Genomic DNA, 12,709 nt, shown 5'->3' with positions numbered 1-12,709 from the left:
ATCCTCGAACGAGTTCATATAAAAATCTAAGAAAATAAACTTATCTGGTTTCTAAGAAAAGCTTTTCTTCCACAGGTAACCAGTAAAATAATGACTATGCTTATGGATTAAGCTAATATAATAATGAATTGGCATGTTCGCCGTTGACAAACACTTTAATGAAACTTAATAATTATTCCATGTCTTAAATTGGCGTTACATATGATTTTTGATTTGATAACAAAAAATGTGAAATTTGAATTCGAAAATTTGCGCAATAGGTTTCAAAAATTATTTACGATATGATTCGGAACATAGAGAAACAGGAATTGTTGTGTCCTACATACCGGGACATTTTTTTAACTCTGAACATAGTCCATACTGTAACGGTCCGAATAAGTTCGATAAATTAAGAATTTTAAATTTTAAAATAATTTCAACCAAATATTTAAATACCGTTCATTTGCGACGGAAATGCTGGTCAGTTATCAGGAGAATTTATCTGGATCACCTTGCCGAATACAAAAACTAAAATTACACGGGAATTTGCCATAACAGACGGAAATATTCAGGGAATAAGTTGTTTGGATTTATTTCGAAAATATATGGATTTGCGTCCCAGTCAGACCAAGCACGAGAGATTTTTTCTTAACTACAGGGGACGTAAATGTACCCAGCAGCCTGTTGGAGTGAATACAATCGGAGGAATTCCAAAGAAAATCGCTACTGCATTAGGATTATCTGAACCAGCAAACTATACAGGACATTGTTTTCGGAGATACTCAGCATCATTATTGGCAGATGGAGGGGCAGATATGCATACTCTCAAGCGTCATGGAGGCTGGAAGTCTGACAATGTTGCAGAGGGATATGTTGAAACATCAGTTCAAAATAAGAAAATAATTGCAACGAAAATAATGGGCTCTTCAGATACTCTACGTTCAACAAGTAACGTCATGGTGGAAAAGCCCAGCATTAACTTGGGGACACCGTCTGGGGTCAATATTGAAAATGTCTCAAACTGTGTAAGTTATGTTAATAAATAGTTGTAAATTTTGCAAAATTTAGTCTCTTTACTGCACTAGTGCTTTATTACCGCACTAGTGCCGTAAAAACTGCCATTACGACACTTAAAAAAATTGTGAAATATGGCACATTACAGTATGAAAGTAGATAAATGATAAAACCGAATGCGGAACGGGAAATAGGGCTTTTTTTGATTCACTCGGGGTTTGATCTCCAAAGTAGCCGGAGATACGTTCAGTACTTCGAGCAGCCATTTTGTGACCACGTGCCTAACATTTACAAGGTAAATTATTTCTCTAATTCTTGTACATTATTTGTAGTCGTGATTTAATTAGTCAAACAGCATTTAGTTCTTTATCGTTCTAAAGTAAAGATTATATTATTTTCTTTGAGTATCTGGTGACCACCTGACTCTTTAGAATCTTGTATTAATTTCGTTATCGCGAAGTATGTGATCTTCTTGCATTGACCGATTGGGAAAGCGTGCTCTCGTCAAGGGGAACTAGTATAAAATCATTATAGAACATTTTCATTCATTATCTATGTTTTGGAGTCTCAAGTTCGGGAAGCTACCGCCAGTGTCCGTCGCACTCAATTAGATGTGGTCCGGCGTAAGAGCACAAAATTAGCCTCGTCACCCCCAAGGGGGCCAGCGACCAAACTAGGCCAGCTGACACGTGAAGAGAGGTACCCTTTGGCCCTGTTAAAACCTTTTTCTCTTTTATTTTCGACCACCGGAGTAGACCGGGGTGATCTATGAGATTCCAGGGCTTCGCGTCGGGTTCAATTTAATTGGGGAAATAATTAATCTAAATCTGATCACATAGTTCGCATCTCAAACTCGTATAATGCTGTTTGCGCCATAAACTCATATACAGGGTGACTGACGAAAAACCATTGACGCTGTATCTTTCTTATTCTTCATCCGATTTGAATAAATGACACATCAAATGAAATAGTTTGAAATACACTTCATTATTATCCTATTAGATATTTTTTTCGACATCTATTTTTTGACAGACGATAGCCAACTTTTTTTTTTCAAATTACACTCTATATATTTTTTTACTCGTTATTATAAAGAATCTTCTTCTGAATTATCGTACATTAAAAGAAAAAACAAAAAATGTATTTTAATTGAAAAAATTGAAAATCAAAAATCAAGTATGTAATCAAATTTGTAAACAATACAAAATCTATTCTAGTTGCTCAAAATTGACTCAATGCTGTTGTAGACACTGTCGATACCTTCTAGAAATGCCCACCTTTGCATTCAGTAAAAAAATTCGGGGTTTTCTCTGACATACTCGCACTATCCTTTTTCTTAACTCTTTTTGGGTACCTGGTGGGGTCAAATAAACATTGTCTCGAATGTTTCGAATGAATATAAAGAAATCCAATAGATTCAAATCTGGGGATCTAGCGGGCCATCGAATAGCTCCATGAGGACCCATTCATCGTTCACCAAAATGATTTAAATTATTTAAAAATACAACATCCATACGTGTATTATGTGGTATGGCGCCGTCCTGATGAAACACGACTCTATTGCTATTGGTATCTCATCCAGAAAGTTGGTTATTACGTTTGATAATAAATAATATGATATTTTGTTTGATCGAGACTGCTGTCAATAAAAAACGGACCCACTAGTCCATTCTATCTCCAAAAATGCCACACCACACGTTAACGCTAAATCGTCTTTGGAAATTTTCTTCCACAGCAACATTATTATTATTATGATTATCAAATTGTTTTGACAAATGAATATTCAGAGCTTACTTAGTCATTTCGAGCATTTAGAACAAACTTCTGTCTTGTTTATTTTGGTCACTTGATTTTTAAATTTTGTACATTTACTCTTTAATTTCTTGACTTTTGTTTATTGAATGGGTATAGTTCTTTGCACTTTTATATTCAGAAGACAAATCTCTACAATACTGAATAAAAAAAAATGTACAGTGCTATTTGAAAAAAAGAAGGTAAAGTTTATCTGTCAAAAACTGGACGCAAGAATTTTTTTATTTAGTTGGTATTGAAGTGTTTTCAAAATTATTTCATTTGATGTGTCATTTATTCAAATCGGATAAAAAATAAGCAAGATACAGCATCAAAGGTTTTTCGTCAGTCATCCTGTATTTGCCCAGCTTAGTCATTTATTCATGAGTCAGATCTCAATTCGTGGGCCGCGAGTCAAATTTCATTGGGCCAAATTTCCACCAACTTCTGTTATTAAATTCATTAATTTATTTCTATAATTTGTTGGGACCAAACACCACCACACTCGATTATTTGTTAAATAAAATTTAAGTGAAGTGTGCTCAAACGTTTTAATTCCATTTTTGAAAACCTTCCGAAGGTACGGCCTCTCGTTAAAACCTCATTAACCAAAATGAAAAATAAAACGCAACGTAGGATCCATAAATATTTCTTTCTCATTATTTTTGTTTCGTATTTTTTCGCAAAATTTCATCCGAGAGAATGCGGCAACCAACAATACACCAAATGAGGGAGAAAAAAAAATCGTCGAGAAAAAGTCAAGGAAGTCGAAATCTTCAATTTTAATTAATTAACCGAACACCAGAAATTTTGAAATAATGTTAAAAATTGTTCCGATTGATGAAATTGGTCTATCATGTGTTGCATTGGAAATGTCACGCACATTTCTAATGCTCTGATTGGCATAGAATAACTGCATTATGTGTATTTCTTCTTCAAACAACTTGACCATTTTGTTAAACTGTCAAGTACTTATTTTCGTTACCTTGGTTACGTGATTACATACATGCATTGACCTGTGTTTTTTAAAACTGAACATAGGGAATAAGTATGGGCTATGTTCAATGTTAAAAAAATGTCCCGGTATGTCGTCTCGCGTCGTGCGAAATAACAAAAGCGACTTTTCTGTCGGCAAATGGGTGTTCTCGCTTTATTGGAGATATGGCGATGAACAAGGTTTACAGGGTAGTGTAAACTGACAAGCACAGAACGAAAGTGATGATTGACAGGGGTCTGCTTGAGTTGTTTATTGGCACCTCAATAGACGTAATAATTACTATTACCCTGCCATAACATCGTTGCAGCTCTGGGACAACTATATAAACGTCAAAAAAAGTTCCTCTACCCTCCTTTGTGTGTATTTCTGCTGTGCAAAAATGAGTGACACAAGCAGTGAAAACGAATCCAGAAAAAAAGAAGATATTCAAATGGCCTTTGCAATTTATTTTACAGTGATTCGGGCATAAAAGTAGGTAAATCTAATGACCGACGCAGCTGCACAATGGCAGGAACGGCCAGGGTTGTATTTGGTAAATTTTTCAAGCAAACAGATTTATGGCACACTGCGGTGAACCCTCATAATCATTGTTAAAAGTTAACAGGGGATTACACTCATAAACGCAAAATATCGTTGGGCAGACTCTTCAACAAATCGAAGTATCCCCTGTAGCAATTGCTTCCCCCAAAAACTTTTGCTCTTATGTACAATAGTAAATAAAGTATAATTTGAAGCAAATGCTTCAGACTGAAGTGTTTACTGATATGTACTTGAAGTAAAAGGTGAAGGAAATACTCCACTGTCGAACCTTTCCTCGAAGTAAGAGCAAATATTTTTTTTTATTCATACCACTATGTTGGATTCACAAAAAAAATAAAAAACATACCTAATTATTTAAAAATAAACTTTACAATCATCTGACCTTCAATAAAATGCATATTAAATGAGTCGTTATCCACATGACGCAAGGAGTTTGTTATTCCACAAAATAAAATCCGAATATTTTTCTGCTAAAATAGCAACATGTTATTAAAATTATTATGTAAACAAGATAATGAAATTAGTTATACTTTGGGAACGGGAAATTGGAACTTTAGCTTCTTCAGTTGCAATTAGTTTAGGGTAGGTTGTAAAGATTATAGTAATTAATATTTATGACTATGAGCCCTTCATTTCAGGAGGCACAAACAATCTGCATTTTGCCGATATTCGGCACCCCTTTTTAATAACTAGCAGATATACAGGGTTATTCTAAATGATTGTAGTCGAAGTAGGCGTGAAAACTGAATGTAAAATTTATGGTTGCCGCTCCACATAAAAAAACATCAAAATGATGTGAATAACTGACAGTTCATATGAAAGCGGCAAAAATGTAATAACATGGGCATGGCCTACTTCGACTACAATCATTTGCAACGTTAAAAGCACTCCGCTATGCGTCGTGCTCTTAAACTCGTCGCGCGTGCTTTAAAAGCTTCCTTATAAACTTGTGTCATAATATACTATTTCCTATTATTCCCAGAAGATGATGATTTCACCGTATTATTTTGGTCCGCCAGTTCTGAAAGACCCTGTATAGTAGAGCGTAGAGCAGAATTCAGCAGTCGATCGAAGTAAACGGTAAGATAAATAACAATAATACAAAAAAATAGAGCATTCAAAAACAAAAACAAAATAAACAAAGAAAATATTTAGGCATTATTGGAAATTATTCTTAAATTATAATTAAACTGATCGAAAAAAGTTAGGGATATTGATATATCGGGTGTGTCAAAAGGGACGGACACCAAAGAAGGTACTATGCCGGCCAAAAAATTTTGGCCGTCATTGTCTGTCAATTCAAAAAAAAAAATTGTAATTCGTACTTTATTGTCATCATGATTACCATCTTGATTATGAACGTTATTTTTTGGGTGGTAAATTTCAAGACCCAAAATTATTTTGTCATTTCTACTACACAGAACGTTTACCTCAGGTTATCTATGTACGATTGCTCTAATTTTGTTTATTCATGTCGGATTTTTGGAATATTTGAGCTTCAAACAGTTTAAATTGATTGTCAAAATGACAAGAATCGAAAGTGGGGTTACGATTCCTAAAGGTTTATTTACACTTTACTTGAATGTCAAGAAAGTGACGGCCAAAATTTTTTGGCCGCCATAGTACACAATTTAGGGTAATCATGGAACATGAAGAAAAACATTTTTTTTGCTTTGGACCTTTCGTTAACGCGCAAGAGCTTTTGGGAGTTACAACTAAACCACCTGTAAAACTAAATGATCCTGTTATTGATGTGGGAACATAATTGTATGTGACAACTCTCATAGGTGCCCTAAATAGATATCCAAAAATTCTTTTCACGAATACGTTCGAAATCCGTTTCATCGTCAGTATTAAATATGACTAAATTTGATGTGGGGGAGCAGTTTTCAACCGCGGCAACATTGCTAACATATCTTAGCAACGAAAAAAAACACCTTTATAAAATAAATGTCAATGAAAAATGAATATTGTACCGAGCGATCATTTAAAAAATAAATCGAGTTTGCTTTGGAGCCTATGCTATAGCATGGGTTGCCATAGGTAACACGCCGACTCGATTTATTTTTTAATTGATCGCACCGTATAATGTATCGAGCGATCAAATTAATTTGTAATCGAGTTATCCATCCATTCTAAAGTAGCGTCATTTCAAAACATTTTTAAAATTGCTTTGTTTTCAAAAATGTTGATAATATAATTTCTAAATAGGACAGAAAAACTGTAGCCTCCACATCTAATTTTGTTGTTCATTTCAATTTTTCGTCAGATCCTAATCCTGGGTATACAATTAAATTTGTTGCAAGTTTAACCACCGTTGCATTGTTTACATTGACAAGACCTAACCTGTCTTTCACGCTGTGTTTATTCTCGTTCTTTTAAAAACTTCATTCGTGTGTTCCTTAAAAATGGCATTTTCATTGGAACACAAAGCTTTGATCATTGAATCGTATTTTCGAAACGGAGGAAAGATAGAAGTCGTGTGGAAGTACTCCGTTCAATTTCCCGATAAAATCGTCGACAACGAATAATAGGACCATTGTTTTTTGAAGGTAGGCACTTAGTTATTAACTTTATAATATTTTTAATCATTCTTCAGGTAGAGGTCTTTCAATCTCTCATGGGTTGTGAGTTATATCTGCGTAAACTACGAACTAGGCGCTACAAACCAGAAAACATCGTCATTCGTTACGTTAGTTTAACCTTTTAAAAGGGTCCACTATTATATCTGAAGAGGCAAATCTGCTCCATTTTCATTTTTCACAGCTGGGTTGATCATGCTTTGTGTCATTACTGTGATTATGAACTTGTAATTGTGAAATATAAAGCGTGGCTAAAATAGTCAATGTTTTCAGTTTTCATTTACAAATCCTTCACTAGTTTATCGCTCAGCCTTCGCGCAGATATTTCCAAGGTCAAAACTCATGAGAGATTGAAAGACTTCTAACCTAACTGCAGTTAGATATCAACAAGTGATTTTGGAACTTCTCGATGATGAATCGATCCTAGGTGTTTTGTGTATTGGATCCATGGATGTTAGGTGTAGGTAAGTGGCGTGGCGTGGGATAACTGATGCAAAGGTCAGTTTAACTTAATGGCGTTTACTCGCTTTAAACACATGAAAATAACTGAACTAATTACACTTCTGGATTAAACGAAACATGTACTATAAGATTAACATATGTAAAATGGTAGATGAGATTACTTGATGGAGATAATGTGAAATAAAGAAATGGTGGACAAAGGTGTGTGCCACCCACGTGTGAGTCGACCGTTTTGAGCGGAAGGTGTTAATTGACTGCTTAATGGCGGTCGCGGGCCTCGCATCGAGGAGGGACTGCGCGCGTTGATTTACGTGGTGCCTTATGGGCCAGAACAGCGACATCACTCGTAGGCGTCTTACAAGAATCGTGGGGCCGAACCAAATGGGTTCAAATCCCAGAACACTAGGATATTTTCAACAGGGGGGAGCCACCAGACATTTAGTTAGGACCACAACAGCCATGTTGCGGGAGTTTTTTGATAACAGACTTATTAGTTGGAATATAGAAAATATCTGGCCTCCGAGGTCTTGTGATCTTACGTGGACTTTTTTTTGTGGCCTCCTTTAAAAAATTCAATTTATCAAAAACCTGTTCACGATTTACGAGTAAAGCTCATAAGAAGTGAAAAAGTTAATGAAATTAATAATGATCCAGGAAGGGCTCATTTGTGCTTGGAACAACATGGAGAACATTTTCACCATTTATTGCAATTATTGAATAAAATAATAGTTATTTATTATACAAGCGGGCTAAATGAATGTTTAACGAGCGATGCGTTTAACAGCGCGAGCGGCAAAGCCGCAAGCGCGTTAACATCGCAAGTTTATCCAATTTTATCCAATTTTACACTAATAAACCTCACCAATTTGAGTGTAGTTTTCTTAAAATCAAGTCCGAAGCTTGTGTCACTAATCATCTATGATTGTCGAGTTGCTGAGTGTGATTTTTTGTTGCCATGGGTTTATGGACACGATACAAAAAAATCGGTGTGACAGTGAATTATTTTATCTAATATTACTGCTAATAAAATTACGTCCTTATGGCGTATACGCGTGTAGAAGGTGAAAATCTAGAAAATGGGTGATACAATTATGAACAATTGCTTCCCAATACCTGTAATGTATGTATCATTATTGTTTAATACATTTTTATTTATTTTCTTTGACATTTACTTGACATTTTTAAACCGCTAGCGAAATAAAAAATTTAAACCGCTAGAGCAATTAAAATTTTATTCGATTATTCATTAAACAAGTGCTTTTATCCCCTGTATCTAAGTATTTAAACATGACTTTATAAGGCAAAATTGGATAAACGTATTTTTCTTGAAGATTCACGTATTTTTTGACAATAATAGTAGTTTATTTGACGAGTTTGTGTCTAAATTGTTTCGCTTCACTCGCGTTTTAAAATGGCCCATGCGTGCCAAAAAAGGCCCAATTTACACACGAACGAGTTTAATACAACGTTTTTTTTGTTCGACGAGCCCCTTAAAGGCTCCAAATCGCTTAAAACGTTTAAAATTAGCTTGACGTTTCGTTTTGACAAGTTGTGACATTTATCAAAATCAGTTCACATAGGAGAAAATTCTCAAATTCTGACAGTGTCGAACAAAAAAATTTTATTTTAAACTTGCCACGATTTTGGCTTTCAACTGAGGTTTTATTTTACGTTTGTAAAGTAGGTCAAGTGTGTAACGACATACGGATTCAAATGCATGGATAACTCGATTACAAATTAATTTGATCGCTCGATATTTAGCTCTTGGTGTCGCAGAAAATAACGCCGCATTTAGCTGCCAAGACATACACCATGCGTTTTGCTAACGGAAGACATTCCAGTGTGATTGTTATTTATTAGGCGTTTTGACCAACAATTGAGAAAAAAATGTAATCATGACAACTACATGCGGTAGTTTTTTGTTACCTATTGCGTTACTGCCATTTTCATTTTCATTTTCTGAGAGTTTTTTCTTTAACTGAAAGCTGCATAACAAGTTTTGTTACAAAATTAGGGTCTATTTATGCTATGCAATGCTACTAAAACGCCTGTTCGTCCTTTTTGACACACCCGGTATTACATGCTGGTGTCCCCAAAAAAGAAGACGAGTCCATAACTCTCTTATTTATCGGACGATTTTAATTATTTGTACACCAAATTAAATGGTTCTGAGTAGGCTGCAGAAGGGTCTAATAAATTTGCGTAAAGCCCCAAGAGTTTCAAGGCTAAACTGTCAAAAAAAAAATTTCAAATAGGAACACATATTTTTTTTTAGTAATAAATAAATTATATTATAACATAATTACATAAACATTTTTGTTTTATAATACAAAAATTTCCGATAATATTGCGGAATCTGGAAAAGTGCCCCGAATGCTTGCAGCGTTTCCACGTTGAATAGAGATTTTTTTTTCTGAAAAGAACAATGTATCACAAGTATAACTTACATACCAAAAATACAAAAAATAAAAATAAATTAAAATCGCTACTATCGTCTATGCTAAAACTGCGTTCTGCGCAATCCCACATGTTATTATTTGTCATTTGTTTTTCCAGCCAACTGAATTTGGTTATTACATTGTAATGCAATGCATTTTGATAGGTTCTCGCTTGGTGCTCGTCATTTTTTTCCAAAAATGGTCTTATTTTTTTTAATTTTTTTAAATTTTAGGTTATACTTGTGATACATTGTTGCCTTCAGAATAAAATTCTCTATCAGAATTACTAAAAAAAAAGTATGTGTTCTTATTTGAAAAAAAATCTTTTAACAGTTTAACCTTGAAGTCGTTGCGGCTTTACATGAATTTAGTGGCCATTTTGTAGCCTACTCACAACCATTTAATTCGGTGTATAGATAATTAACATCGTCCGATAAATAAGGGAGCTATGGACTCATCTTTTTTTTGGGGACACCTGTATAACGTATCCCAAAAAGATTAAGAAAAAGTTTTCCATAAGTAAAGACTCATTAGGTATACAGTGCCTTTTTTTGACGCTGCCATAGGGATTTACATCCTAAAAAGTTAGGGTCTGTTAATGAGCTTTTCAGTAGGAATTTTTAAGTGAAATTTGGTAGGATATTAGATTAGTATTTAATATAGTTATTTGGATCACAAGTCCAGAAAATGTTATTTTGCGAGTGAGAGTGATATTGCGTAGCCGAGGCGATTTAGCCGAGGCGAAGCAACACGAGCACTCGCAAAACATTTTCTGGACGTGTAATCCACAAAATTTTTCATGCCGACAAATTTAAATCATTTTTAAAAAGTAAAAAATATGTTTCACAAGCGGAATCGAACCCGCGACCGTCGCGTCCCTGAGCCGAAACGGAGTCCGTTGGCTATATGCGATGCCGCCTGCCCATTCTCTAACGAATTTTTAGTCAAGGTCACTTTTGTAAGAACTAGGCCGGGAATTTTACGTTCCCGGCGGATTTTGAATCATGCAAAACCGTCGATAACGGCCGGCGGCATGAAAAATCAATTTCAGTTCGGCCCATCGTACAAAACAAAATAATCACGGAATTAAAGCAAAAACAGGTTTATTAAATTTACCACGTGGCTTGCCGAGTAGGCTGACGTAATGTAAACTCAACAAACGTCAAAGAGTAATCATTTTCAATGGACACCTTTTCAAATAAAGAATTGATTGAATGGAATAGACTTTGAAAAATGTGCAGTTTTATTTCATATGTAAACATAAAACATAGGAAATCATAATTACATACATCAAAATAAATAAAATTCTACTTCAACAATATTAAACTGTGTGTTTTACTTTCGTCCGACTCGTCCACCAAGGGAGCGTTCTGGAGCGGAGCTTCTCAAGGTTCGGGTAGATGTCCCGAGGGCGCTGTCTAGTTGGAACCAAGAGTGATCATCCGTCCGACTTGTCCGCCGGGGAGCTTCTAGGACAGAGCTGTTCAACGTCCGGGTAGATGTCCCTAGGACGCTGTCTGGTCGGAACAGCAAAATAGTCTTTTCTTCTGCGTGGTGTTCTGCAATTTATAGGGTCTGACGATGGAAGGGAATGGTTGGAAGGGAGATAGTGGAGATGGTCAAGTGCTGGGGGAGGCGACGAGGGCTTATTCTGGTGGCCGCTCGGCGCACTGGAACTCTCTGGCGCTACAGTACTTTATTTATTGAAATTGGACAATAAATAAAGGTGCTACAGCGTTTTGGAAATTTTAAAAAATCACCCTGTATATCTAGTCATTTGAAAAAATAAAGTTGACTATCATCTGACCTTGAATAAAATCCATATTAAATACAGCAATATAGAGGGTGTTTTTTTAAATTTGGCGTCGAAGTAGGCGTTGGAGAGTCGATTGAGAGCGCACCACTCCTGTAAAAGCGTAAGATTTAAACAGCTGATCCGTGATCCGTAACCTGTATAGTGTATAGTGTATAGTGCGTTATTCATAAAAATTAGTATCAGTTCAACTTCAAAGTAAATACCGAGCGATCACTTAAAAAATAAATCGAGTTTGCTTTGGAGCCTATGCTATAGCATGGGTTGCCATAGGTAACACGCCGACTCGATTTATTTTTTAATTGATCGCACCGTACTTGAATCCATATTCATAAGCAGATGCTTATCCTTATGAGCAGATACTTACATTATATAAGTTCGTACTTAGTTTGGTTGCTTGTCTCCCAACAGATTTTTAAAAAATCTGCAATGAATATTTTGACGTTCAAAAGATAAATCAGTCTGAATAGTTAATTATAATTAAAATCAATTTCTGTAAACGGTATTTTGATTTTCGAGGTCAGCGGCATGTCCGCCACAGAATCCGAAAAAGAAAGAAAGAAAGTTATGAGGATGACCTATGCTTTGTAGCCAAGAAATATCCCGTGATTTTAAATAAAAGTAAAGTGCCTTCGGTGATAGAAGAAGGAAAAGGCCTTGGCTAATTCCCAGGACGGATACTAACTGCGCCGATTTACCTGAAAAAGGTATCTGTAATCCCACCATCAAAGTGCGCCGAAACCTTCTACAGGGGGATTAATGATTTCCCAGTAAGTTGATTAGCATAATGATCTTTTGAGTACTGTTACGTTATTTATATTCCCCTTTGGCGAAATTGTCCCAAAATAACGATTTAACAGTCTTCCGGTCGAGATCCACTAGTGTCTGCTCGAGAGTACAACCAAAAATGTGGGGATGGGTGGTGATAACCGGGAGAAGTAAAACTCTGAGTCGTTCTACAAAAAAAGTTTCTCATGCAAATTTTTATGTACAAACTGAAAAGTGGTGCCCGATATAAAAAAAAAACCCTCGAAAAGGGAATTGAATTCAAAAGAAAAAAAATGGGGATCCGAAAGCGAAACCCGATATCGTC

The sequence above is a fragment of the Tenebrio molitor genome, chromosome 9 (genome assembly GCF_963966145.1).
Source record: "Tenebrio molitor chromosome 9, icTenMoli1.1, whole genome shotgun sequence".
NCBI classification, from domain to species: Eukaryota; Metazoa; Arthropoda; class Insecta; order Coleoptera; family Tenebrionidae; genus Tenebrio; species Tenebrio molitor.
This window is presented reverse-complemented; position numbering follows the sequence as displayed.